General features: G+C 39.0%; 1 long non-coding RNA gene across 1 annotated transcript; it reads right to left on the bottom strand.

Annotated features, from left to right (window-relative positions):
• Window positions 1-363: 363 nt before the first annotated feature.
• Window positions 364-23,728, bottom strand: LOC118500149. Its single transcript, XR_004902681.1, has 3 exons — window positions 23,716-23,728; window positions 11,377-11,382; window positions 364-514 (listed from the first exon to the last, which is right to left on the bottom strand). It is a non-coding gene; the product is annotated as an uncharacterized LOC118500149 (long non-coding RNA).
• Window positions 23,729-24,776: the final 1,048 nt, after the last annotated feature.

Below are 24,776 nucleotides of genomic sequence, written 5' to 3'. Positions count from 1 at the left end.
AGGGAACCAACTGTATGGGAAAATATATGTGCCAATGATACCTCGGACAAGGGTTTGATCTCCAAAATATATAAAAAACTCACGTGACTCCACTCCAGGAAGACAGACAACCCAGTTGAAAAATGAGCAGAGGACCTGAACAGACACTTCTCCAAGGAGGACATACAGAGGGCCCAGAGACATATGTGCTGTTAAGGGGCACATATGAGATTGTGGCCACTTAATTTAGAGGTTCAAATTCACAGACAATAAAGACCCCAAGTCAAAGGTGAATAATAGCTAAGCACTATATTAAGCAAGAACAAAGAGAAAGCAAGAATCAAGAGCATACATAACCAGACGGGAAAGCACGAATGCCCGAACTAGATGCTGGGGAATCCCGAAGACAGCTTTCGGGGTCTGACTGGGAAAAGTTCCAAGTGAAGTGTTCTTCCCTCTGGGTGAGATTCCAAAGTCTCACTTTGGGGGCTATGGTTAAATGTGTTTTAGACAAAAGTGGCTATGTGCCAAGGGCCTTGTGTGACTTGACTAACCAACTGGTTCCTCTGGGAGAAGGGCCAATTCTCCCTGAAGGAACAGTTAAAGATCAAAGGTACTAATCTTCTGGGGAGAAGGGCCAGTTCTCCCTGGGAGATAGCAAGCCTATATTTCACTCTTACAATGATGGTCATAGCTCAGGTATAAACAGGGAGGATTTTCAAGGTCCCTTTAACCCGTCAACATATGAAAAGATACTTAACATCACTAACCAGCAGAAAGATGCAAATTAAAACCACAATGAGATACCACTTCACACCAATCAGAATGGCCTTCATGAAGAAATGAACAAACAACAAGTGCTGAGAGGATGTGGAGAGAATGGAACCCTAGTACATTGTTGGTGGGAATGCGGACTGGTGCAGCCAGTGTGGAAAACAGTATGGAATTTCCTCCAAAAACTAAAAACTAGAATTGCCCTTTGACTTGGCAATTCCACTGCTAGGATTATACCCTAAGAACCCTGAAACACCAATTAAAAAGAATCTGTGCACCCCAATGTTCATAGCAGCACAATTTATAATAGCCAACTGTTGGAAGCAACCTAAATGCCCGTCAGTAAATGAGTGGATCAAAAAGCTATGGTATATGTACACAATGAATTCTACGCAGCAGAAAAAAAGAACGAGAGCCTGTCCTTGGTGATAGCATGGATGGAACTGGAGAGCATTATGCTAAGTGAAATAAGCCAGTTGGTGAAAGACAAATACCATATGATCTCACCTATTAGTATAACCTAATGAACAAAACAAACAAACATGCAAAATATAACCAGAGACATTGAAATAAAGAACAAACTGACTGTAACCAGATAGGAGAGGGGAGGGAGGTAACAGTGGAAAGAATGGGAAGGGTTGTCAAGGAACATGTATAAAGTACTCATGGACAAAGCCAAAAGCTGGTAGGATTGAGAGGTGATGGTGGCAGGGGGGATGTTGTGGGAGAGGCTGGGTGGGGAAAGTGGATACAACTGTGCTTGAACAATAATAAAAAATAAAAAATAAAAATAAAATATTTTTCTCCTTGCCTGCTTCAGTTTCATTCTCCTTAGAAATAGCTTGAGAAGAATATTACTGAATATCCTGATTTGTATCCTTCCTAGCTGCCCATTCCTCCTTTCCTATTAGTAGTTCTTTCCCTACTACTGTCCTCTTTTACCACAATGCAACAGCCTCCACATCCATCCTCCTGATTCGTATTGTTTTTACTACCAGCAAAGACCATCAACAGGTCATTGCTATGCTCACAAAACTTCAGTGGACCTCTCTTTTATTAAGGATTCAGACTCTGTCCTCTACAGCCAATTTTATGTTCATTACATTTTTTTCATGAATTTATTTAGCCATTTTTATCAGTATTGTCTGTCCAAATTTTCTTTTATATATTCACTCCTCAACTTATTGCAAATCAGATTCTCACAAGTTACCAATATCTCCCCAATAGATTATTTATTATTGCCCTTACAGATAACCACAAAGGATTTGAGGTGATTTAAAGAATACTAACAATACAATAAACATCACAATTTTAAATTTTGGAAAAACAAAAAGTCTGAGGAGAGAGTGTCTTGAGTTCTTGGTTTCTAACATTTTGCAATCTCTTGCTGAACTCTCTGCCACTCCCTTTTAGTAACTTTTATCTGTGTTGTATTTCATGTTTACAAAATAACACTCATAGCCCTGGCTAGCATAGCTCAGCGGATTGAGCACGGGCTGCGAACCAAAGTGTCGCAGGTTCAATTCCCAGCCAGGGTACATTCCTGGGTTGCAGGCCATAACCCCCAGCAACCGCACATTGATGTTTCTCTCTCTCTCTCTCTCTCTCCCTACCTTCCCTCTCTAAAAATAAATAAATACAATCTTAAAAAACAAAAACAAACAAACAAAAAAACAAAATAACACTCACTTGTGGAAAAATATTGCAGAAATATACAGCCTAGAAAGTAAAAGTCACTCATAATCTATCCCCTCCTCCCAGTCCTTCCAACACGTCATTCCCATATTCATTTGGTTGATGTTCTTCCAAATAGTTTTTCAGTATGTACCTTACTATATTACTTTACAAATAAATTCATTTATTCTACATAATGTACTGCAACTTGTTTTTAACATAAATAGGATATATTTTCACATCAGTAACATTCTTTTTAACGGCATGTGGTGACATAACATTGAGCATATACAATAATTTGTAAATTAATACATGTTGGATGATTTTTTTCTTTGCTGTTTTCCTTTTACCTTGGTTCTCCCTGTTTTTCTCATAGTTGCAACCAGACCAAAATTTAGATATGAATAATAAATACATTTGAAAATAGCAAGTTAAATGCTGTCTCATAATGAAAAACTTTAAAGGATGTAGAATGGACAGACCAGTATCTCAAAATGAGATACCTCATAATTCTTTACAGTTAGAAAAAACTTCAGAGCCTATTTGTAAATGAATCAATATTTCTCAAAATCACAATGTAAATTTCTGAAACAAAAGTTATTCATTTCCTCAGCAAAATCTTTTCTAAAGTTTAAAATTTAAAATAGAATGTCTCTTTCTCTGCAAAAGAGGAGTGCTTTAAATACTTCAAAATTCATTTGTGTCCTTTAAAAAAATTTAATTTGTTTTGCATAAATAAGGCATGAATATGGTAGAAAATTAAAAAATTACTGAAGGTCCACTAACTTTTCACCCCAAAGCAGAAATGTCTCCCAGATTACTCATGGTCCTTGATCACTTCTCTCCAAATTTCTTTAATTGTGGACCTAGCAACCAATTCTGCCTTGGTTTCTGTACCCCAGCCCCACTGCCAGCCATTCATCACCTCCATTATCCATGAGACACCAAAGCCAAGAAGCTGAAAATGAAGGGGATATAGTTTCCTGTTTTGTCTCTTCTTATAAACTGCTCTAAAATGGTCTTCCAAGCTGGATGATGGGAGACCAAGTTTGACCTACATAAAATTTGAGACATTTCTATTATTTCTTTCTTTTTGCTTCTGCTTTATTATTTTTTATTGTTGTTCAATTACAGTTATCCCAAATTTTCCCCAGTGGCTCTCCATTGCCCAACAAACTGCCCACTCCCACAGTCAATCCCCACCCTGTTGTCCATATCCATGTGTCCTTTGTGCATGTTCCATGACTAGATCCTTCCCCTTCTATTCCTTGTTATCCCTCTCCCCCACCCCTTTAGTCACTGTCAGTTTGTTCCTTATTTCCATGTTTCTGATTCTATATCTCTGGTTTGTTTGTTTTGTTGATTAGGTTCCACTTAGAGGTGAGATCATATGGTATTTGTCTTTCACCAACTGGCTTATTTCACTTGGCATGATGCTCTCTGCATCCATCAATGCTGTCACAAAGGACAGGCTCTCCTTTCTTTCTGCTGTTTAGTATTCTTTTGTGTAAATGTGCCACAGTTTTGTCACCCACTCATTTACTGATGGGCACTTAGGTTACTTCCAACACTTGGCTATTGTAAATTGTGCTTCAATGAACATTGGGCTGTATAGGTTCTTTTGGATTGGTGTTTCAGGGTTCTTAGGGTATAATCCCAGCAGTGGTATTGCTGAGTCAAAAGGCAGTTTCATTTTTAGTTTTCTGAGGAAATTCCATACTGTTTTCCACACTGGCTGTACCAGTCTGTATTCCCACCAATAGTTCACTAGGGTTCCCTTTTCCCCACATCCTCACCAGCACTTTTTGTTTGTTAATTTGTTAATGATGGCCATTCTAACTGGTGTGAAGTGGTATCTCACTGTGGTTTTAATTTGCATCTCTCTGCTGGCTGGTGATGTTGAACATCCTTTCATATGTCTCTGGACCCTCTGTATGTCCTTCTTGGAGAAGTGTCTGTTGAAGTCCTTTAATCACTTTTTTAATTGGATTGTTTGTCGTCCAGGTGTTGAGTCCTATGAGTTCTTTATATATTTTAGAGATCAAGCCCTTCTCAGAGTGTCATTGGCAAATAGATTTTCCCATATAATTGATTCCCTTTTCATTTTGCTGATGTTTTGTTTAACCATCCAGAAGCTTTTTTATTTCATGAATTCCCATTTGTTCATTTTTTTCCTTTATGCCCTAAAGAATGTATTGGTGACAATATTGCTGTGTATATATCTGAAGTTTTCCTGACTATGTTCTCCTCTAGCACTTTCATGATGTCATGACTTACATTTAGCCCTTTTATTAATCTTGATTTTATTGTGGTGTATGGTGTAAGTTGGTGATTGAGTTTCATTTTTTTCCATGTAGCTGTATAGATCTACCAACATCCTGTGTTGAAGAGGCTATTTATACTCTATTTTATGCTCCTCCCCACTTTGTCAAATATTATTGACCATGGAGACATGGGTTTATTTCTGGGCTCTCTATTCTGTTCCATTGGTCTATGCCAGTTCTGATGCCAGTACCAGACTGTTTTGATTACAGTGGGTTTGTAATATAGTTTGATATAGTCTGATAGTATTGTGATCCCTCCTATTTTGTTCTTTCTCAAAATTGCTGAGGCTATTTGGGGTCATGTACAGTTCTATATACATTTTTGAAATGTTTTTTCTCTATCTGTGAAATATGTCATTAGTATTTTAATAGTTATTGCTTTCAGTGTGTAATTTGCTTTGCATAATATGGACACTTTGATGATGGCAATTCTTACAATCCATGAACACAGTATAGGTATCTATTTATTGTCTTCCTTAATTTCTTTCTTTAGTGTTGTGTAATTTTCTGAGATTAGGTATTTTAACTCCTTGGTAAGATTTATTCCCAGGTACTTTATTTTCCTCGTTGCTATATCAAGTGGGATTTTTCCCTGATCTCTGTTTCTGATATTTCATTGTTCATGTTTGAATCCAGCTGTTTTGCCAAATTGATTTATTATGTTGAGTAGTTTCTTGGTGGACTTTATAGGGTTTGCTATGTACACTATCATGTGATATGCAAACAGTAACAGTTTTCTTCCTTCATTCCAATTTGGATGCCTTTTATTTCTTTCTCTTCTCTGATCACTGTGGCTAGGACTTCCAATACTATGTTGAATACATGTGGTGAAAGCAGACACCCTTGTCTTGTTCCTGATCCTAGGGGGAAAACTTTTAGTTTTTGCCTGTTAGTATAATCTTGGCCATAGGTTTCTCATATATGGCCTTTATTTCATTGAAGTACACTCCATTTACTCCCACTTTGCTCAGTGTTTTTGTCATAAATGGGTACTGTACTTGATCAAATGCTTTTTCCTCATTTATTGATATTATCATTTGATTTTGTCTTTTCTTTTGTTTATGTGATGTATTACGTTTATTGATTTGTACCATTCTTGTATCCTTTGGATGAATCCCTCTTGATTATGGTGTATGATCTTTTTAGTTTATTGCTGGATGCAGTTTGCCAATATTTTGTTCAGGATTCTATGTTCATCAGCAATATTGGCCTGTAGTTTTCTTTCTTTGTTGTGTCTTCATGGTTTTGGGATTAGGATGATCCTGGCTCCATAAAAAGAGTCTAGGAGTCTTCAATCTGCTTGTATTTTTTGGAATAGTCTGAGAAGTATGGGGGTTAGCTCTTCCTTAACTGTTTTGTAAAATTCTCCCGTGAAACCATGCAGTCCAGGGATTTTGTTTGACAGGAATTTTTTGATTAGTGCATTGATTTTGCCACCTGGTATTGGTCTGCTCAGGCTTTCTGCTTCTTCTTCATTCAGTTTTGGGAAGTTACATTTTTTCTAGAAATTTGTCCATTTCACCTAGGTTTTCAAATTTCTTGGCATAAAATTGATCATAGTTATTGCTTACAGTTCTTTGTATTTCTGTGGGATCAGTTGTAATCTCTCCTTTTTAATTTCTGATTTTATTTGGGTCCTTTCTCTCTCTCTCTTTTTTTTTTGTTGTTGTTGATTGATCTGCTTAAAGGCTTATTGATTTTGTTTATCTTTAGTCTCTGTCATTTAATTCTGCTTTGACCTTGGTTATTTTCTTTCATCTGCTTGCTACAGAATTTGTTTCTTGTTGTTCCTCCAGTTCTTGCAGATGTAGGATGAAGTTGTTTATTTGAAATGTTTCTATTTTTTTTTAGGTAAGCCTGTATTGCTATAAATTTCCTGCTCAGGACTGTCTTTGCTGTGTTCCTTCTGATTTGGACTAACGTGTGTTTTAATTTGATTTCAGAAATTTTTTATTTCTTCCTTGATCTCATTATTAACCCATTCATTGTTTAATAGCATGCTATTCAATCTCTATGAATTTGAGTGTTTTTTCCTTGCAGTTAGTTTCTTCTTTGAGGCCCTTGTGTTCTGAGAAAATGCTTGATATGATTTCAATTTTCTTGAATTTGTTGAGGCTATTCAGTGTCCTATTATGTGGTCTATCTTTGAAAATATTCTATATAAATTTGAAAACAATGTGTAATTTTCTTCTTTGGGATGAAAAGTTGTATGTATATCAGTTAAGTCCATTTGATCTAGAGCATTGTGCAATGCCACAATATCCTTGTTGATCTTTTGTTCAGAAGATCTATATATTTTTGACAGTGGGTTGTTCAAATTCCCTAGTATTACTATGTTGCTGTCTATGTCTTTCTTGAAGTCCTTCAATATTTTGCTTATATATTTGGGTGCTCCTATGTTGGGTTCATACATGTTTACAATGATTATGTCTTCTCGGTGGATGCTTCCCTTGAGTATTATGAAGTGTCCTGCAGTGTCTCTATTTATGGCTTTTGTTTTGAAGTCTATTTTGTCTGGTATAAGTATTGCTACCCCAGATTTTTATTTCCTGTCCATTTGGTTGGGATACGTTTTTCCAACCCTTCACTTTCAGTTTGTGTAGATCTTTTGTCCTGAGGTGGGTCTTTTGTAGGCAGCATATGTGCCCATCATGTTTTCTTATCCAATCCTGCTTCCCTGTGTGTAGGAGACCGGTTCTTTTTGGTCTGGCAAATGTGACTCTGCTCTGTATGGAAAACCTACAGAAGTGAGGTGGTGGGCAGGAGCCAGACCTTCAAAACAAGTTTTCCTGTGGGAATCAGGCCTAGAAAATGCATACAGACTGTTATGGCTTGCTCTAGCTAAAAATCCCTTCATCCTGGTCTGAAACAGTAAATTTATATTGTCTATCTTCAAGGTAATTTCCAAAGTCTGTGTGAATTTTCCCAAGAATGGAGCCAATCAGCTTGCTGCCTTTCCCTTCTGCATGTGTAATTTTCATTTCCTTGATTGTACCTAAAATGTAGACAATAAAAATATTCTATGTAATAGGTAATAAATCCTTCTTTGATGTAAGACCCAAGAAAAACAATAAAACTTGTCTAGGCAAGGGCTGGGGCGCTCTCCTCTTAAGAGAGTGGTCAAGGCACTCAGAGGTGCTCCCCTCTTGAGAGAGTGGCTATACCATCCCCTTTTTCTCCACAGGATTGCTGTAACCTGCACATATTTATTCTCATCTTCAGTCACAACAGGTGTACTCTACTGACCAGAGTCTGCCACCTCTGGCACTTGAACAGTGAATCAGATGCTACGAGTCACAGTTGTGGCCAACGCACCAACTTGGTTGGAACATGCACATCAGCTCAGGTAAGGGCCAACAACGCCAAGTGCTTTTTGATAAAGTCATAGGGTTATGTTATATTTCAGAGAAAAAGGGTATCTTTCCAAGGTCACCCTCTCTTGTGACAGCACTCTCTTTGGTAAACAGGAGCCTTGCTCTCTCTCTCTGGCAATCGCCACATTTCGTGGGCATGGGTCAGGTAATTAAGAGCCACGAGGACACCTGCCACTGGAAGTCACCTGTGACAGGATAAGTTGGGAAGTGGACCAGGATAGAACACTAGGTTTCCTGCCAACTGCAAGCAAAAGTCCATACAAGGAGAGGCACACTGTAAAAACATTCACAAGCCTATCTCTGTGGCACAACCCCCAATCAGATTTTAGGCTTGGGAGAAAGCAATGAATTTTCCTTTCAATTAGCTTTTTTCCCTTACAAGTACCTCTGCGAATTCTTTCTTTAAAAGCTGCTTTTTGCAGCCCTTTTAAAGGGCAGAAGCCTTTTCCTTCTGCCCGGCTGTAAACAGAAAAGCAAATAGTAAATGAGTGTTTGGGTTTCAACCAGACTCTGAAGATTGCTTCTAGAACTCAGTGTTACAGGGTTATTTATGAGTGTCTCAGCTTCTTGCTGAAGTACTGAAGATAAGAGGCATTCCTCCCTTCGGCTTGAGATCTCAGGCATTCCTACATGAGTAGGAGCCTTGCAGAAGTGTCTGGAGTCAATCCCCAAGATGTGCAGGGGCCTCACAGGGAATTCCAATCACAGTAATTTAACTCTTGGCTTGGTCAGTGAATGCAATATAAAGGTTGGTCACCTGGTGCTTTGAGCCCCTCCTTGAAGCCTTAAACATGTGGGAAAAACCTGAAACCCATAAAAGGGGTTACAGTACCTTGGATGCCAGGCAGCCCTCCTTGACTGCCTCTCGCCTACAGTACATTTTGACCTACTACATTCTTTTCACTAGGATCAAATAGGATCTACAGGTGCAGATGGAGTGAAAGCAAAACTGGTTTTGTAATCACCGCACTTGTGGTGGGAGGAATTTTAGAAAAAGGTTCTTTTATTTGTTCTAAAATTAAAAAAAACTTTCTGTGAATCCTCAACCATGGGGAATGGACTTTCTAAAGAACAAGAGCAATGTTTTATGTTAATTCAGCAGCTTTTTAAGGCTGCTGAATGTCTTCCTGATAAGGGATCTTTAGACTTAGTTATTTAGGAAAAAGTTGGGTAGAAGTTAAAACAGCACCAGGTAGTGTGAGATAAAGGCTAGTGTCTTACTCCCTCCTTCAGAGGATTTAATTTGAAAGTACTGATTTGTGTGAATTTTATTTTTGTTTGTTTTAAAAGTAATGTCTCAGTCTCAAAATGTTTTGGTAAATAGAATGAGGTCCCTAATGTTACATCATAAGAATTCTACTCAGAATTTAAATTGATTGTTTAAAGAAGGAAAAAATCTCACTTCCCTCAGACACTTTTGACAGTAAAAAGTGTCTGAGGGAAGCAAGAAGAAAAACAATGAGAACATGTGTCTTCTAACCATTCTGATTCCTCCGTCTGAAGGCCATGGGATCGCTTTGGTGCTAGGAACAAACTATGCTGAGCTTACCATCCTCCCTCCCTAAAGTTGTCAAGGGCACTAGATAATGAGACAGCTCACTTTTGAGCACATTCCAGGAATTCAGTAATTACCAAGAATTAAAAAAAAAAAAACAACCAAGTAAATGTATTTGCCAGTAGAGAAAAAAACTGTTTCTAAAAGTTATGAATGTGTTCATAAATTTGTCAATCTAAAGCATGCTTTAAGTAGGATGGGGGTGTGACATGTTAAAAAATATTAAGAATCCTCCTTGTTTATGCTGGAGCTGTGACCTTTTATTGTGAAAACAAAATATAGGTGTACCATCTTCTGGAGAGAACTAGCCATTCTCCACAGAAGAATAAGTATCATTTTTTAACTCAATACCTGTAAACACTGATCGTTTCCTTGGGGAAGAACTGGCTATTCTGTCAGAGAGAAGGGTTAGTCAACTGAGTCATGAAAGGCCCTTGGCATGTAACCACTTCTGTCTAAAACATATTTATGCAGAGCACTCCTCCATCCTCCCCATTTTTCTGGCGAACTCTGAACCTAGGAACTACCAAGTCCTAAGAACAACAGGGCAGTTAACTTGCTGTTCAAACTCATTACAGCATGCAGAAACAGCAGGGGGCCTGTCTTTCCAAGCAGAAAAAAAAAATAGCACTTTTAAAACTAAAGCTGTTTTTCAGCCACCACTTAGAACCAAAACTCATTCACACTGTCTCCTACCTGTTGCAAACTGGGAAGCCAAGAGCTAAGGGCTTACAAAAGCCCTCCCAGGAGGGTGAGAATCAAACCCCCAGAGCTAAACAGGAAAAGTAATAGAAAAGAAAGACTGTTTCTTTATCATTCCCAAGCTAAGCAAATTATTAAAGAATGTCCCGACTGTCAAGCCCTTAGTAAGGCATCTCCATCAATGGGAGTTAACCCTCGACTAAGCTCTCAAATGATTTGACAAACAGATGTCACTCATTACTCTCCCTTTAGAAAATACAAATACATTCATGTTTCTATTAATACTTACTCTGGTGCCCTACATGCATCTGCTTTAACAAGAGAATCTGCTAAAAGTAGACAAGCCCATTGGCTTCAGGCTTTTAGTCATTTAAGATAGCCTCAGCAAATTAAAACTGACAATAGCCCAGGATATCTTGCCCATTCTACTCAAGCCTTCCTTCAGCACTGGAATATCCAACATAAAACAGGAATACCTTACAATTCAACTGGTCAGGCAATTGTTGAATGAGTGCATCATACCTTTAAAAATCTTCTTAAAAAAACAAAAAAGGGGGAGTTCAAGAGTCTACCCCCCAAAATTTGATTATGTTAACTATGTTCACCTATAATTTTCTAAATTGTGATGAATCAACCTATACACCAATTAAGAAACATTTTCAGAAGAAAGAGCCGAAGTCATCTCATCCTCAGGTTTTATATAGAAATCCGCTGGGAAATGGCTCTTGGCAAGGCCCTGCAGACCTCTTAACATGGGAAGAGGGAATGCGTGCATTTCCATCCCTACAGGTCCTGTCTGGCTACCGGCAAAAAGGGTGAAGCCTTATCATGAACAAAACAGGCATCAAGCTCTGCTACCTGGAAATGAAAACCTATCAGCTAACAGACCAGACAGCCCATTAGAAGAAAACAAGCACTGGATTCTGGTGCCAAAAAAAAATACGGTTTATGTAGCTAAGTATTTACTAGTTTATGTTTCTGTTCTTACTGACACTTTGTGCTTTCCTTTAAAGGAACAACTTTATGCTGCAAACAAAGAGCAATACAGTAATTACTATCAGCTTTCCATGGTAACTACAGCCAGCCCATGTATCCAGGAGGGAATTTATCATACTCTCAAACCCCCTCCATTTCCTTCTTGTACTTTAGACACTAGCTGTAAAGACTCAGTCTCTTGGTCTTTGTGGAGAGGACCAAATGCCACTATTGCTTTTCTCCCCAAGAGTCCTTTCGTAGTGGAGAACTGAGGAGCTACTTGGAAGGTACTGGCTAAGCATGGCATAACAATAGTTCCAGCTCAGCCTCTATACCCATATACTAATATGTAGTGGGAGGGGCCCAGTACTGGGGCACTTATTATCAGAATTATTTCTCCCAAACACACTAGCCCTTGGCATTACAACTCTAGGAAAATGGGCTTGCCTTTTATTGCTAGAAAATGCCTGTATAAAAAAAATTTTTAAGGTATTTGTACCAGAATGGCCCTCCAAAACAGGATTGGCTTATGGTTTGTACCTCTCACCCTTAACTTGGTTTTAGCAACTCCAGGGACAGCTCAAGTCTTTTATAATAAATCAGCAGAAATTTATTCTCTGCCTCTCCCTGCAGGCTCCATATATGCCAGCTGTCTTATTCATCTCAATATTACTCAGTGAAGCCTCATTACGGTTTAGGTAGTTAGAAGACAAACTGAAGTATGGGTGCCAGTTGATGTAACCAGAGAATGGGAAGATCCCAATGGCATAGTAGCACTTAACAATGAGCTGGCTTCCTTAAAAGTCTGACAGTTTGTTGGCACCTTAATTGCATTTATTGTCTCTGCTATAGTTGTTGCAGCTACTGCTGCCACGGCAACCACTGTCCTCATTAAATCAGTTCAAACTGCTCATACTATTGATGCTCTCTTAACCAATTCCACTTTACAAATGCTTCAACAGGCCTAGATTGATCAAGAAATTCTGACTCACCTTTCTGCAATCGAATCAGCCCTCAAATGGATCTGTGAATGCCAGGACGTGCTAGTGACCCATCAGCAGCTGACCTGTGATCCTGGTTTCTCCAAACTGTGGAGTGCAGTGACCACTCCAATAAAACTCCAGCCAATACTCCTAGAGTAATATTCAACATCACCTAAGAAGAGCTTTTTCTACCAATTTAAAGGGACAAATTAATAAATTGCAACTGGGGTTATGTCAATAGTTGCAAGACATTAATGCTAAACTAAGCAGGAAATTTTTCAAACACTAAGCGATAATTTCAGCTTGCTAAGTCAAAAAAAATTGGTTTGATAGACTCAACCTGAGATTGTGGGTCACTGGAGCCATCAGTTGTTTACTGATTATAATAATGCTTTGTATATTTTGATGCATTTACACATTATTTGCCCAGGGTCGCAAAAGAGATCAGCAAGTAGCAAGTCTTGTGGGATTCACCACCTCAACAGTCTTAACAAAAAGATAGAAAAAAGGGAGAGTTGTAGGGGAGTGGTTTGTTTTGGTCTGGCAAATGTGACTCTGCTCTGTATGGAAAACCTACAGAAGTGAGGTGGTGGGCAGGAGCCAGACCTTCAAACTGAATTTTCCCATAGGAATCAGGCCTAGAAAACGCATACAGACTGTTATGGCTTGCTCTTGCTAAAAATCCCTCATCCTGGTCTGAAACAGTAAATGTATATTGTCTATCTTCAAGGTAATTTCCAAAGTCTGTGTGAATTTTCCCAAGGATGGAGCCAATCAGCTTGCCGCCTTTCCCTTCTGCATGTGTTATTTTCATTTCCTTGATTGTACCTAAAATGTAGACATAATATTCTATGTAATAGGTAATAAATCCTTCTTTGATGTAAGACCCAAGAAAGACAATAAAACTTGTCTAGGCAAGGGTTGGGGCACTCTCCTCTTAGGAGAGTGGCCATACCATCCCCTTTTTCTCTGCAGAATTCCTGTAGCCTGTGCATTTGTTCTCATCTTTAGTCACAATAGATGTACTCTGCTGGCTGGAGTCTGTCACACCTATGTCTTTTGATTAGAGCATTTATTCACATTTAAAGTTATTTTAGATAAATACTTATTCATTTTTCCCCTTTGTACCTGTGTTCCTATCTCTCTGACTCTTTTCCTTTGCCTTCTTATAGCAGTCCATTTAACATATCTTATAGTGCTGGTTTCATGGAGCTGTATTCTTTCAGCCTTCTTTTTCTGGGAAACTCCTTATGCCACCTTCCATTTTAACTGAGAGTCTTGCTGTATAGAGTAGTCTTAGTTGCAGGCCTTTGCCTTTCATTTCTTGGAATATTTGTTGCCATTCTCTCTTGGCCTGAAGCCTGTCTGTTGAAAAATCAGCAAATAGCAGTATTGGAGGTCCCTTGTATGTTACTTCTTGTTTCTTCCTTGCTGCTTTTAAGATTCTCTTTGTATTTAAAACTTGGCGTTTTAATTATGATGTATTTTGGAGTAGGCCTCTTTGAGTTCATCTTGATTGCGACCCTCTGTGCTTCCTGAAATTGTGTGGTTTTTCCCTTTTCCAGGTTCAGAAAGTTTTCTTCCATTATTTTTTCAAACAGTATTTCTATCCCTTGCTCCTTTCCTTCTCATTCTGGTGTTCCTATGATTCTAATGTTGTTGCATTTCATGTTGTGTTGCAGTTCCCTTAAGCTATCTTCATATTTTTTAAGTCTTTTGTCATGCAGCTGCTAGACACCTGGATGTTTCTTTCAACTTTGTCTTACAGCTCACTAATTTGGTCCTCTGCTTCATCCAGCCTGCTTATATTTCTTTCTAGTGTGTTTTTTATTTCAGAAATTGTTTTCTTCATTTCATACTGGTTCTCATTTATAGTTTCTATATCATTTTTCAAACTCTTGTAGTGCCCACTCTGTTCTTTGTAGTTTTCTGTGAGTTCCTTGAGCATCCTTATAACCATTCTTTTGAATTCTATATCTGATAATTTGCTTGCCTCTATTGCATTTAGCTCTTTTAGTGGGGAGTCATCCATTGCTTTAAGATGCAAGTTCTTTCTTTGTCTTCCCACTTTAGTTGACTACTTTTGTTTGTTTCTGTGATTCCCAATACTCTGCTTTTCTAGCTGTCCTAATAGGGTAAACATTAACATAGGAGTTCTATGGGATTTAGTGGAGTGGTGTCTTTGATCTCCTTGTCTGGATGCTCTAGGGTTGCCCTTTTTTCTGCTTGTGTGGCTTTCTTTTTGTACTTGGGTTTTACCTATTGGTTGCTCCTTTGTTGGTGGGTTCTCTCCTTTGGTGGGTTTAATGGTATTTGCAACTGCCACCTTATCTTGTGTGTGATCTGGGGAAGGGTGAAGGTGGCGTGGATTATGACAATAGTAGAGTATTCTATGGGATTTAAAGCACCAAGCAGATGGGCTAGCAGATGGGTGATCCTTCAGAGAAGTACAGCATTAACCTTGATATTTCACCCAACTAGTCACTTTTTATTTAGGGTTAAAAAGAGATAAGAACCTTATTAGAGGGGATGAAGAATGTGAGCTGACTCCAAAAAGCAAAGCGCTTATCCTAGATTAAATGATGAGATATAGTGAGAGTAAGTGATAGAAACTTTGCTTAGTGTGTGAGAGCATGAAGTTAACCACAGTAATAATAAAGCTCAGAAAGTTAGTAAGATGGACCAAGTCCAGGTAAGGGTGCTGTGTGGAAATGGGAACAACAATAATATGACAAGAAATGAATGATCTGAATAAAAAGAATAAAAAGTGAAAGACCAAGAGTAGTGTGTTATAGGAATGTAAGTGAAGTGAAGGGATAGAAATTAAAATGCAATATGAAAGGGAAAACAAAGAAAACCAGCTGAACAATGAAATCAAGCAAACAAAACCAAGAAAAATACATGGAAGAAACAGAAATTAAAAAAATTAAATAACAAAAAATTAAAAATAAAAATAAATAAAATGCAAGTTCTGTAGGATAGCAAAATGAATTTTGTTTCAATTGTTGGCGTTAGTCTTCTTAATCTCTTATGGATCTGTCTTTGACCCTTTTACAGCTCTAGGTCTCATTGTCTTATACTTGGAAGAAAAGAAAGAAAAGACAAGAAAAGAAAAGAAAAAGAACATGTCTCCTACCTACCTTGAACCTACCAAGTGCATTCTGTTGGTCTTCCTAGTTGGTGCAGGCAGAGGGGGCCTGGGTACCATATTTTATTTTTTCTTTCCTATAGCTCCGTGTTAGTGGCTTGGTCTGGCCTCCAATATTCACAGGTGTCCAACCTCCAGCCCAAGCTTTCACAGTGCTGTGCGACCCCCACTGTCCATATATATATGTCATGCTGGTGCATTTAATCTACCTTGTTTGCTACTCTTTGCTTAGATCTTGAGGTACACCAAGTGGGAGCAACCCACATTCCTTCTCCCTCTTTGTTGGTCTGGGCGCTGCACACTCACGAAGTCCTTTCAGGGAAGTTTAGATCCCCTATTAAATTAAATCTCTCTGAGGACTACTACCCCTCTGAGCTCCTGTTGCCCCACTTTGATCAGTTAGTGAGGGCAAATCGCACCCCTCTTCCTCCCTCTTTGCTGACCCTGCTGTGTTATGAGAGTTCCTTAAACAGCAGCTGAGAGCCTTGTTTTGAATAAATTTCTCTTGTTTGCTCCCACCATTGTTAACAAGCACCTGACTTTTCACACAGCCCAACTCTCTGACCAGTGCAGAGACTATCTGGGTCAGGGTTGGTTGCGGCCCAGTGCTTCTCACATCTCCAGGTGTCACCTAGCTCTCCAATTTTTCTGGTACTGTCCAAGCCCAGGACCACAGTCCCAGTAGGGGTACACCTCCTCTGTGCATCTCCCACTGCATCTTTATTCCCCGAAGCAACTTCAAGCATTCAGGTCTCTCCTGGTGGGGGACTGCCTTCCCTGTTCTGGGAAGTGAGTGAGCAGGGAAGTTACAATTGTTGATCTGGCTCTCCTCCAGCAGCAGCTGTCCCTGGTGCCAGGCACCAGTCCAGGGACTGCAGCAGCCTTGGTCCCCACACAAGTCCCAGAGACTTTACCATCCCTATACAATCTCCTTACCATATGGTTTTCAGTGTTCCTATAATCTTTGGCTTCCAAACTGCATATAAGCTGGGATTCTGTTGGCTATTGACTTGGTTCTTCAGAAGATTGGCTAGGTGTCCCAGTTGTGTGCATGAGCAAGTGGGTTCAGCTCACACCTACCTCACCGCCATCTTCTCATCCTCTTGCCATCTTCCCATCCCCTCTCATATAATGAATTTTATTTGCTTTGACTATTTGCTAGTATTTCCATAAATTCAGTTATTCTGTAGGATTCTATAAATCTTTACTTTAAAGATATGACCTGATATGCATCTTGCTTTAAAGATTACATACCTGTAATTTAGAGTAAGTCAGAGTTTTTCTTCATGAACTTTCCAAAGACATAATACAGTATATTTATAAATTCATTGGAGTAAAACAATGACTATTTGTAAATGACACAACTTAAAATGACATCGGTGTAGATTCAAATAAAATGCAATTGATGAAGAATTTTGCTTTTTTGTAAGGTGTAAAATTTCAAGATAACTGAAGTAGCCACTGGCCTGCAGTGACCACAAATGCTGCAGATGCTCGAGACACAAGAAAGCATACACATGGACTACAGAGTCCTGTGGAGAAATAGGAATGTAATGGCCACTCTCTCAAGGGAAGAGAGCTGCACCTTCCTGCCCAAGCAGGCATTTATTAAGAATACAGATACAGTTTGTTGATTACAGTCTGGTAGGGAAGATCAAATGAAAGATAGCTTTCAAAGGGCTGATGGGGCTCAAGCTGAGTTTGGGGTTTTATCACTTAAAAAGCTATAGGACCTGGATGCTCTTAAGCTTCTCCTCATTTTTTTGAATTCTTATTTCATCATGCTTTCCTACTTGGTTGATTCTATCTTCCTTCTGGCCCACTGTATTGTTTTGAGACCCAGTTTCCTTCCCTTCACTATTGGCTCTCCTCTGTGTATCTTCCTGCACCTCTTTTATGGTAACCTGCATCTTTTACTCTAATTTGTGCCCAAAATCAATCAATTCCATGAGCTTTCTGATCACCAGTGTTTTGAACTGTGCATCTGATAGGTTAGCTATTTCTTGGTCGCTCAAAAGGATGAGTTCTGGGGGCACTAATTTGTTCTTCTATTTGAGCCATCATTCTCTCTTTTTTTGGGGGGGGGGTCTGGTTGCTCTTGTTATGGTGAGGGGCAGAGCCTTAGGTGTTCACTTGGGCTGGGCACCCCAGTTGCTAGATTGTGACGTTATATGTGGGGGTAGGGGCAGGGGTGGGAGCGGGGATGGGAGGAAACAATGGCGGTAGTTCCGTTCTCCTGGGATCTCAGTCCCTTCTCTGGGATCCTCGGCTGCGAGCTCTGCCCTGGTCCACAATCGCCGCCTCGCTGGGTCTGCCAGCCGCAGCTTGCGTACTCAGGGACCACTGCTGAGTTCTTGCGCGCCGGATGGCTTTCGCACCGATTTTGCGCCAAGTTTCCCCAACCTCCACGTGCCGCCGACCTGCACCCACCCGGCTTGTCCTCTCCTACCAGTCTGGATGTACGGGTCTAATTGAACTTCTTGGCTGTCCAACTTCCATTAAGATAAATCCTCTATCAGTTCTGAGTGTTATTCTAGCTGTAAATTGTTGTTGTTCTAATCTTGGTTGTGCAAGGAGATACGGTGAGTCCACCTATTCCTCCATTTTGCCAGAAGTCTGTTCCAACATATGAATTATAGGGGTACCAGAAGGGGAAGGGGAAAAGCAACAGATTGAGCACGTATTTGAACAAATAATAAAGGAGAACTTCCCCAGTCTGGCAAAAGAAATAGTCTTCCAAGAAATCTAGGAAGCTCAGAGAGCCCCAAAGAAGTTGGACCCAAGAAGAAACACACCAAGGCACATGATAATTACATTAGCCAAGGTAAAAATGAAGGAGGGAATCCTAGAAGCAGCAAGAGATAAGGGGACAGTCACCTACAAAGGAGTTCCCATCAGACTGTCAGCTGATTTCTCCAAAGAGACCTTACAGGCAAGAAGGGGCCGGAAAGAAATATTCCAAGTCATGAAAGACAAGGACCTACATCCCAGATTGCTCTATCCAGCAAAGCTCTCATTTAGAATGGAAGGGTAGATAAAGTGCTTTTCAGATAATGTCAAGTTAAAGGAGTTCATCATCACCAAGCCCTTATTTTATGAAATGCTAAAGGGACTTATCTAAGAAAAGAAGATAAAGAAAAAACATGTATAGTAAAAGGAGAGCAAACTCACAATTATTAACAACCACACCTAAAGCAAAACCAAAAGAAACTAAGCAAACAACTAGAACAGGAACAGATCCACAGAAATGGAGATCACATGGAGGGTTAGCAACAAGGGAGTGGGAGGAGGGGAGAGGGGGAAAAGGTATAGAGAATAAGTAGCATAGAATGTAGATTGAAAATAGACAGGGGGAGGGCAAGAATAGTACGGGAAATGTAGAAGCTAAAGAACTCATAAGTATGACACATGGACATGAACTAAAGGGGGGGGGAATATGGGTGGGAGAGGGAGTACAGGGTGGAGGAGAGAGAAGGGGGAAATGGGACAACTGTAATAGCATAATCAATAAAATATATTTAAAAACAGAAATAAAATCTGTTATTTAAAAAAAAAACAAAAGAGCTACAGGACCTAAAAGCTAGTTTCATTTCCTGCCCGTGCCTTCATATTCTAATCCAAGAGCATCCTCAGCAAGCAGGTCTCCAGGATCTTGCATATTCTATGCCTCAGGTCTAATTACTCTAGGAGTTCACCGACTCTGGTCTGGACTGCACCACCCCTGCTATTTCTGCAAGCCTGAGTCAGGCAGAGGAGACAAAGGCAGCCAGGAGACTTGGATTTCTCACAGACAGAACAAGGACTCAGGCTTTGTCAAAGCTGAGGGGGCAGGGGTCAATGTCAATCACCCCCTCATTTCCATAGCCCCCTGAGTCTCTTCCCTGGTGGCTTTTCTCACATGATCATGCCTGTTCTAGATTCATTCTCTTCAGAGAATTGTTACCCATCATTGACTAACTGACCAAGCAATGGGAACCAGACATAGAGCAGGCAGCACTCATGCCAGGGAAATAAGATTGTCTCCTTAGTGTCTCCTGGTCCGGAGGTCTCTCACTCAGCCTTAGCCACAGGGGGTTACAGCTTCCTGAGACCAGGCAGGGCGGACCCCAACAGATAACAATTGCTTGGTAAGTAATAATTACTATGAAGTGACATAAAATTAATACAAAGCTCATATTATTAGATTTAACACACAATTTCAATATATATAAAGACCAAACAGTATGCAAGGTTTTAAAATGCTGTAGAGGACTTATCAGAAGTGTGCATTGAGCATGGGAACAATTCATAAATTCCCAATGTTTGGGTTACAAATACCTAGAGTACCACTGCTTGATGTCCCCACAGGGAACCATCACTCTTGGCTTGTCCCATGTTACTGGCAGGACACCTGCTACCCCTGAGATTTTACTGTTTAGACTTGATTCTTTTGTAAGCTCCTCCCTGAGGCTGGTTGAAATTTCTAGAACATCTATTTTTTAAATTATTTTTAATTTTATTTTTTAAGATTTTATTTACTTTATTTTTAGACAGATGGGAAGGTGGGGAGAAAGAGAGGGAGAAAAGCATCAGTGTGTGGTTGCCTTTCATGTGCCCACTACTGGGGATCTGGCCTGCATCTCAGGCATTTGCCCTGACTGGGAATCGAACTATCAACCCTGTGGTTCACAAGACAGTGCTAAGTCCACTGAGCTATGCCAGCCAGGGTTAGAACATCTATTTTTATAAACTATATGTATACAAATAGAGTATAGTTATTATTCTCTTTGGCAAAGCTTCCCATGTAATTTTGAGCAAATTAAATAGGCCTAATTATTTCAACAACTTCTCTTTCACAAAGAGACAGAATAAATCCTTGAGGTATTTCAGGGTAGAATAATTCAAAGTAGTTTCTCAGTTTTTAAAATTTAAGCTTTTTGAACATTGTCAAATATACTTAACCAAATGATTATAACATAAATGTTTTGTAAAACAACACATTTTTGGTGATAACACTTAAAAATTATTAATCAAAGTTCAAACAGGTTTTAATATCAAATATTTTGCCTGGGACATAGGATCATGCTTAATTCATATACCAGTAAGCACTTAATATCTTTAGGCCAATAAAATACTGGACCCTAATTATGCCATCTGGAGGCAGCAAATACACTACATGTAATACACAAACACATATCACATGAAAACCATACACATGAAGACTAAGCACATAAAGCGAGCACACATAATCTGAATTAAATTTTTTGTAGAGAAAGCATGTGATTTTTCTCATTTGCTTTTGACAACTTTTAGGACGACTGGGAAAGGGAGTGGAAGGTGTTAAATACCAAGCAAGAAGACCTGTTGAGACTCTCAATAAAACCTTCAGGGACTATAAAAGAGTGGTGGAAATAAATATATTCTCAGTTCCAAGCAATCTAGCAGTAGGAAAGAGCCTGGGTGGGGTTGCTCTGGCCCCCAGAAAGGTCAGAAACCTGGAGACAGGAGATAAATTCTCCAGATAGAGGACCAGGAGTTATAGTCCACACCAGTAGAGAAATACAAAAAGATGGATGTGTTTATCCCATGCCTAAAGGTGACCTTGCCAATGATGAAAACACCAGCTAGATTCCCCGGGAATCTTCCTGAGATTCCCTGAGATTCCATTCAGATGGAAACTCAATAGAAAGCCCACTTGAGAGAGCCACACTGGCAGAGAGAGAGAGAGAGAAAGCAGGTCTAAGAGAGAAAGCCCATTTGACCCATGGATGTGTTTACCTCATGCTCTGAGGGTGGCCTTACCAACAATGACCAGAGCACCAAAGAGGAAGGAAAGAGTCCCTTCAGATGTCAGGGCTGATCAATTCCTCATTTGCTGGACCCTATGTCCCACGCGTCACCTGGAAACAGTTGTATAGGGTGACTCCATGTCCAGAGGGCAGTCTTACCTTCTATTACTAAAACTGTATAATTTATTTCAACATAATTTCAACTTTTAACTTTTAGAAACCTCAATTTCCAATAATGACCAAAAAGTAAGGAACCAACATTCCCTAGACTGACTTTTATGAACACATCTGATGACCTTTAAAAACATAGGTTTTTCTATTGGCAAACACATTCTCACTTTCAATAAATACATCTCCGGTAAAGCACAAGACATTTATTTATAGCTCCAAATCTACTCTACAGCCTGTTTGTAATAAAAAGTCAAAAGCAGGTCTAGCAATCAATGTTTCAGTATTTCATGTTATTTCAAAATACCTAGACATTCAATAACTGTATCCAAATTTACTAATTTAGAAAAGAATAGCTTAAATAAATTTAATTGATTTGTTCAGATATAGCTACGGTTTTCCCCTTTTAATAGTAATTATCTCCACAAAATTTGTATTTTAAAAGATGGCCTAGACAAGAGTTCTTGAAGAAGACCAGGCATTTCCATTTCAAAAATACAGGGCAGGAAAAGCTTCTCTTAGAAGGACTTTGGTTTCACAAATCCAATTATCTATAAGTTTTTAAAGATGAACAGAGGAGGTTTGGGAAAGGTAAAAGGATTTGGTGGGCTTTCATGTGCTGGAACCACACCTTTGGCCCTGTAAAGACTTCATTCATAAAACAAAAGCAGTTGTTTTTAACACCTTAAGAATTGGGTAACCATTAAAATGTTCGTAAAGGACTGACAAATGCATTTATCCATTTTTGAAATGTTTTTTCCATCTGGCTACATTTTACTAGTTTACTAACAGCATATAGCTTAGGGACATCTCTGTGAACCATAAAGGCCTAAAATAAGGAACCTCTGTCTACTTCCCTTGGTAATAGTAAAATTGGTTCACTTGTAAGATACTGTATTTTGCCATGTATAATGCACATATTTTTGCCCAAATTTTTGAAGGAAAAATAAGGATGCCCATTATACATGGGTAGTATTAATTCCATATCTATATAAATGTTTTTAATTCTTTTATTTGTGCTTATGTATTAAAAGTATAACTCTAGAATGCAATAATGATATCCGTATGTAAAATAAAAACCTGGAATATGATAATTGGTTTTGTTGAACATATGATGAACCTGCAACAAAAGCAGTTTTGGCCAATGATTCAATGAAATGAAACTAAGAGTAACATATTGTTATCCACAGAGTAATATAGATGATGCTGATTATTATCAACTTGATAAGAGAGCTGATGCCAATTATTACTTACCTGATAAGATAGGTCATGCCGATTTTATTACCATAAAGTGGCCAGTGCAACATTTCTCTTCATATACTTTAGGCAAGAGAAATTATTGGAAAATACCTTAGAAAATGTCAAAACAGCTTTTGTATACTGCAAACTTTAAGCTAAAAGTTATTAAATATGCTAAAAAGCATGGCAACAGAGCTGCCAAGTCACACTTCAGATTTCCCATAGAGAATGTCATTAGACTGTGGAAGCAACAGGAAGAAAAGCTTCTTCAGATGCCAAGACAGAAGAAGGTAATGAAAGGGAAACCTCCAAAGTGGCCAGATGCAAGCAGGTGGTGAAGACCTGGATTCTGGAGCAGCATCAAATTGTAATCTCTGTTTTGCCAAGATAACACACCAAGGGAAAAAAAAATTGATGATTTCTTAGGGACACCTAAATGGTTAAAACTTTATGAAGAGAGAAGTTTTGAGTGTGAGGACATGAACAAAACTTGTCCCCAAACTTCCAGCAGCCTTTGAGAAACAAGTTTTGGAATTTCATCCTTAAGTTATCAATCTTCAAAAGACTTACAACTTTGAGCTGTTCCAAATCACTAATATGGATAAGGTCTCACTCACATTTGATTTGCCATCCAACAGAACTGTGGAATTGTTGACAGGAAAGACCTGGTTCTCCTTGCTGACACATGTAAAGAATTACAGATCAGCAAATCCATTAATGTGTAATCAGTTTATCAGTGACCTGTTCCCATGGAAGAAAACGGACCAGGTAGAGTGGGGGCGGGGGTGGTAAAAGACAAAGTTTCAGGGCAAAGCAGGGTGGCAAAATAAGAGTGGCTGAAGAACCGGGGTGTCAAACCCTCAGGTGGCCCGAGGCTGGCTGGCCAGAGGTCTGATGGCCAGAGAGCCAGGAGACCCAAGAGCTCCCTGAGCCCCCGAGAGAGTGAGTCCTTTGTTCTGAGGACTTATATGGTTGGTGGGATGGGAGTAAAAAAAGTTATATATTGATTAACGGGTGACTGTGGTGCCAGCTTTCCCAGGGGATGTGACTACTCAAACTTAGGTATTAACTTCTTTCATTAACTTCTCTTCTAATCAAGCACATTTATGTTTGCTCCAGTTATTTTACAAATCCAAACAATGCTATCATGACAAGCCTTATATAGTCAATAGTCTTTGTGCAGGTGCAAGAGTGAATGGTTCAGAGTTTGTGCATTAAAAAAAAATAGCTATTGCCAAATTGTTCTCAATAATGTTCTCCTGATTTACATTCCCATGGTGTACTGAAATACCTATTTCCTCACATTCTCACCAATACTATTGCTGAGTTTTTTAATCTTTGTTGATCTCATAAATTAAAAGGAACATCACATCATTTTATTAATAGTGAGTTGAAACCCAATACATTTTGTCTCTCTGGGAAATATATCTTTTGTCATCCTTTGGTAAAAATAACATTTTCTATTTTTCATCTCTCACTTGACTGTTTAGAGGCACATTTCTGTATAGAAGTCAGTTTATTTTTAATTTTATATAGTCACATTTATCCATTTGTGGCTTCTGGGTTTGAGGTCATGTCTAGAAAGAATTTCCAGGCAAGCTTACTTAAAAAATCAATGTTTTTAAGAGCTTTTATAGATTTTTTTAAAAATTTAAATATTTCATTGATGTAGAATATATTTTGGTGTAAGAAGAAAGATGGGATGTTTCTATCTTTTCTCCACATAGCTAACGTGTTGTTCTAGGATAATTTATTGAATGTGCAACATTAGCTTTCAATTTCCTCATCTTGTACCAAATTCTTATTCATATTTGGGCCTCCTTCTCAGTTATTATTCTGTCCCATTTATCAGCTTATTCTTACTTGTAGCTTTGCTTCTCCTGACTACTTTTTATTTTTATTTTTCCAGACTAACTTTAGTATCCCTTGGTGGAAACAGATAAGAGAAGAGGAGATAGAGGAAGCAGAAATACCTTACACCTCATCAGGGCCTACTGATTTTAGTGCCTGGAAGTGAAAACAATCCAAGGAGGGAGGACCAAGGGTGTCAAATGCCTCAGAAACATTAACATGAAGACAGAACAGTGTCCTCTGGATTTAGCCAATACTATTA

This window comes from Phyllostomus discolor, chromosome 4, assembly GCF_004126475.2.
Source record: "Phyllostomus discolor isolate MPI-MPIP mPhyDis1 chromosome 4, mPhyDis1.pri.v3, whole genome shotgun sequence".
Classification (NCBI taxonomy): Eukaryota; Metazoa; Chordata; class Mammalia; order Chiroptera; family Phyllostomidae; genus Phyllostomus; species Phyllostomus discolor.
Note: the sequence above shows the minus strand (reverse complement) of the source record. Positions and strands in the feature narration are given on the sequence as shown.